A 5,697-nucleotide genomic window follows, 5' to 3' on the forward strand; every position below is an offset into this window, starting at 1 on the left:
TCATTTTGTCTAGATTATTTTTCCACTAAATCGAATCATATGAGATATGAAATGGTAAGGGTACCATGTTTGTAAGTTTTCACAAGAAACAAATGCTCATTTTTCCCTTTTAAATTATCACGAGTACGACGGGTTTGCGGCTCGTGAAGCTGTCTTTCTAAAATACAAGTTTATTTTTAGAAGACAGAGTGGGAGAAATTATTCTAGAGCCACAAAGAATGTCATGTCGCAAGAAACTGGTCTTTCTTGGCTACATGAGACGTTTTTGTAAGACGTTGTTTCTTCAAAACCTAGGAGGTTAAATTCGTCACTTGTTAAAAATGATGAATTCATGCTACTTTTAAGAAAGTAAAGAGCTTATAACTTACAAAAGAAATCGGTTGATTCAAGTTGATTACTTCTGGAAAGTAATCAACAAATGACTTACATAAGAGTGTTTAAGTCACAACTCAATACAAGGCTGGCTTAGAGCCATGAAAATCCGAAATAAAAGGCTTGATTAGTGACAAAGGGTTTTGCACTAATAAAGACAGTTTTCAAGGCTTGATTGTAGGCAAAGGGTTTTGCACCAATTGAAATACTTAAGTCTATTTGGATCTTCTTAGGGATTGTGTTTCATTATTATGAAATACATAGCGAGTGAATCTAAAACCCACTTCTTTAATAGAAGGAATGTATTCAATACATGTCATGAGTTTTGTAGATTCTTGCAATCCTAAGATAATGTGAAACTTAAGAGAGGATCTTAAGTAGGACATCAATGAGTTGGAATCAACATTTTGATCATGTGATAAAACATTTCTCGATAAGTCGAGAAGTTGTGTTTATACATGGAGTTTAGTGGGAGTTACGGAATTTTTAATTAGTCCGATATGTGGATGACATATTGATCATTGAGAATGATTTAAGACTTTTGGAGTATTATAATACATCTTGAATATCCGGATTTATGAAGATAAATCCACATGATATTAGCGTCAGTAAGAAGTCTTATGTTGATAAGATTCATGACTAGTTCAATTAAATTGAACATATTTGATTGATTTCATTTACTTCCGCCGCCGAATCAATTAAAAAGAAATGATGTATAATACTTCATATGCTTTGAGTATGATGAATTGTTTTCAAAAATCGAATTTAAGTAATCTTTACCAAGTAAGCTATAAAGATTACCCTTAAGTGCTTGCAGAAGCATTAAGGAAATAAAGCAAAGTGTTTATGATGCAATTTTGTGTAAGGGTATTACACAAGTGACAATTGACAATTGAGATTGCGCATGGTTTCCGACAAAACCATAATCAAAACACATTAGAATGGTTAAGATACCATTGTGGAAATGTTAATTAAGAAGTAGATTTTCTAGAATCGTTCTAGGCAATAAAGAACAATGAGAGATATTTATAACGGAAATTGAGTACACTTGCAATCATGAGATATGCAAGAAGGATGAGTCCCGCACACTGTGAAAACAGTGGGAGCTATTCTTAGGCTAAAGGGCCTATGTCTTGATTGGATCTCGACACGTACTCAGAAAGTTTTGTAATGCAAATGTATACATTACAAAGGAAAACGAGTATGTAGTAGGGTTGAGTAAGGTACAAGAAATTGATAAAACCTACTAAACAAAGCCTTCTCAAAGGCTAAACATGATGAGTCATGTCATTTCAATTGAGTTGAAATGAACAACTACGTACAAGATCAAATTAGATTATAGAACATGAAATAGTAATCAGGCATTGACTATTCATATGTGATAATCGCATTTGTCGTTCGAGTTTTTCCTTTAAAACTCTTTTATTATACTTTGTTACATCCAAACGGGTTGTAGAGACAACATTGAACCCCGTTAAAGTGAACACGGATTAGCATTGTATTCGCCCATAGTCACTTGCATGAGGTGACGTCTCGAAGTGACTAGAGTGTGATGCGATTGATGGCAAGTTCAAGTGCCATAGAGTCATGTGAGATGACTAGTCGATCACATAGGCAGACTGTTAGGAACACTTTGTCGGGCCTTATGACCGCTTATAGAGTTCTGGCAAATTTATATAGCCTGGTCGTGGCGAGAGGTGCTATAGTATTCAAATGAGTCGATTCTTTTGACTAAAGACTATTCACCTTAGTTGGCACAGTTTCAGATTAACTTTGATTTGTGTTACTACGACCTTCGTAAATGGGGTCAAATGGGCATATTTTGGGTTATGATGGCTGTGGCTTGTCGAAGGGAATGAGTGCGATAGGAATTGTCCACCCCCTTGTCCGGGTTAAAACAATATCTCAGGGCCACTCGAGGAGTAATGAACTGGAAATGCGTGGCCACGCTCGGAAGGTATCCAGAGTGGATAAATCCGGTCAAACAGTTATTCTCCAGATCGAGGAAACCACTCTCGATATGATCACTTGCAAGTACGACCTGAAAGACACCTTGCATTGAGTGGGAAATAGTAATAGGACAAGAGAATTGGTGACGCACACTTGTCGAGGACAAGTGGGAGATTGTTGGGAAATGTGTCCTCAACAATAGTGCAATCACATGATTTAAATATCACTATTAAATCTCATTTTAAGAATACATGTGGGATGTAATATTTTACAGTCAACTGGTCCACACATATCGGTAATGATTGGCTGACTAGAGTTTGACATTACTGTCGTGCGACGGTGGTGATCAGTTGATCTCCTTAGGTCATACCTATAGGGAAATACTCTTAATTGATTATTTATTTGATCGTATACCGATACGAGTTAATTAAATTGCTTAAAAATTGACGGATGATTTTGTGAGTATAATTTACGTATCTTATTGTAAATATGATTAAATGAGACACGGTCTAAGTAATCGAATTATTTCATTGCTTGGATGAAATTATTGTTTACAGAAACAATTAAAACAGAATGAATAAATTATTATAAATACAGAATGTTGTAGTTTATAATTTGGAAACATTTTTGGTACGAGTAATTACGAATTACTTGTCGATTTTGTAAATGACATATTTTATGAGTATGTTGATTTTTAATATGTTAAAAATACATTACAAATTCACATGTCAAGTAACATATCACATATGTCACAATTGACAAATGACAAAATAAAATGGACCTTCCATTTTATCTTGTATGTACCGAAAATTAGAAGGAGTATTAGTGGAATAATTATGTTGATTATTTTAATATGAGAAAACATAATTATTAAAGCCTAATCTCTAGCCATGTAACCCTACAAGCTTTTGAGAAGAGCAAAAACAAAAGGCATTGGGCATACTACCCAATGCATATTTTCGGCCATCCCACAAGAAAGAGAAAAAGGCTTTTCTCTTTCACATGATTATTCATTCTTTCCATCTTATTTTCTAATGTAAGAAAATGCAATAAAACTCTCTACAATTTATGATAATTCTAGAGAAATAAACTCACAAATACTCCCTCTTGACCGAGATTTTCAAGAGTAAAAATGCAATTTATTTTGTGTCAATTTTATAGTAAAACTAATATTATTACTAGATCTAAATAATATTGGTTATTAAGAGATTCCTTGGGTATATGATTTTGGGAGGGATTCTATACTTGAATCTTGTTCATCCATAAGGAAAGCTCAAGAACTAAGTAAGGTAGGTGACCTTACTAGTGCCCAAATATCCGAAAATCACATGGTGAGAAATTGTTTTTTTTTTTCTTATCTCCTTTTATTAAATTTTGCATGCATAAGATCATTAGTTAATTTTATGATAAATTAAATTAAAACATATATGAGTATGTTATGTATATAGATCTACTTTTCCTTCACTTTCAAGGATGAGAAGGCCCGAGGTAGGTGACCTCGACCTCTCCAATGAACGCTCCTTCATAGTATGGCTTCAATCTTTGACCATTGACTTTGAACTTGCTTCCATCTTCCGCTTTGAGTTCAAAATCTCCATATTTTCCAACTTCGGTTATCACATAGGGACCCATCCATCTAGAATTCAACTTTCCCGGAAAAAGTCGATAGCGGGAATTGAATAGAAGGACTTTGTCCCCTTTGTGCAAGGCCTTTTGTCTAATTCTCTTGTCATGGAGTAATTTCGTTCTTTCTTTGTAAATCTTTGCATTCTCATGGGATTGTAGTCGGAATTCCTCCAACTCTTGAATTTGAATCATCCTCTTTTGACCACTTAACTTGAGATCGAGATTAAGTGCTCGGATTGCCCAAAAAGCTTTGTACTCCAATTCGATTGGCAAATGACATGCTTTTCCATAGATAATCTTGTAAGGGGAGGCTCCTATGGGAGTCTTATAGGCCGTCCTATAAGCCCAAAGAGCATCATCAAGCTTTGTGCTCCAATCTTTTCGGGTCTTGTTCACAACTTTCTCAAGGATTTGTTTGATCTCTCTATTTGAAACTTCAACTTAACCGCTTGTTTGAGGATGATATCCCAAGCCGGTTCTATGTTGGACACCATATTTGGTCAAAAGAGATGCAAGTTTCTTCTCATGGAAATGCGTTCCTCCATCACTTATAATTGCTCTAGGAACTCCAAATCTTGGGAAGATTATCTTCTTGAAGAGCTTGGTGACCGTTTTTGCATCATCATTTGGAGTGGCAATTGCCTCCACCCACTTTGAGACGTAGTCTACGGCCACAAGGATGTATTTATTCCCATTGGATGTCACAAAGGGACCTTGGTAGTCGATTCCCTAAACATCGAAGATCTCCACCTCTAGAATGCCCCTTTGTGGCATTTCGTTCCTCCAAGAGATATTCCCCGTTCTTTGACAAGCATCGCAATGAATGATGTATTCTCTTGTGTCTTGAAACATTGTAGGCCAATAGAAGCCCGATTGAAGAATTTTTGCAACGGCCCTCCTTGCTCCATGGTGCCCACCGTAGGGTGATGAGTGACACCCTTCCAAGATTCCTTGGACTTCCCATTGAGGGATGCATCTCCGGTAGAGCCCATCACTACACTCCTTGTAGAGGTTTGGGTCATCCCAAAAGTACCTCTTCACTTCGAATAGGAATCTCTTCCTTTGGTTGTGGTTCAAATTTGGAGGGAGTACTCTTCCAACAATATAGTTAGCATAATCGGCAAACCATGGGGTGATGTGCCTTTCAAGTTGTGTTTGAATGGCCATCAAAATATCATCGGGAAATGAGTCATTGATCGGGGTTTCTCCATTTTCATCATGAAACCGGATCCTTGACAAATGATCCGCCACTACATTTTCGGCTCCTTTCTTGTCTCTTATTTCCAAGTCAAATTCTTGAAGAAGTAAAATCCATCTCAACAACCTTGGTTTTGCCTCCTTCTTTATCAACAGATGTCGGAGAGCACGGTGATCCGAAAGGACAATCACTTTGGATCCAAGTAAGTAGGAACGGAATTTGTCCAAAGCATAGACAATGGCAAGAAGCTCCTTCTCGGTGGTATCATAGTTCACTTGGGAGGGATCAAGAGTCTTGCTTATATAATAGATGGCGTGAAGAGCTCTTCCTACCCGTTGGCCAAGAACCGCTCCAACGGCGTAGTTGCTAGCATCACACATAATCTCGAATGGTAGTTCCCAATTTGGAGGTTGGATGATCGGTGCCGAGATTAGTGCTTCCTTGATTCTATTAAAGGCTTCAACACACTCATCAGTGAATTGGAATTGGGCATCTTTAAGCAAAAGTTGAGTGAGGGGTTTCGCTATTTTTGAAAAATCCTTTATGAAACG

Source organism: Silene latifolia, chromosome 3, assembly GCF_048544455.1.
Source record: "Silene latifolia isolate original U9 population chromosome 3, ASM4854445v1, whole genome shotgun sequence".
Classification (NCBI taxonomy): Eukaryota; Viridiplantae; Streptophyta; class Magnoliopsida; order Caryophyllales; family Caryophyllaceae; genus Silene; species Silene latifolia.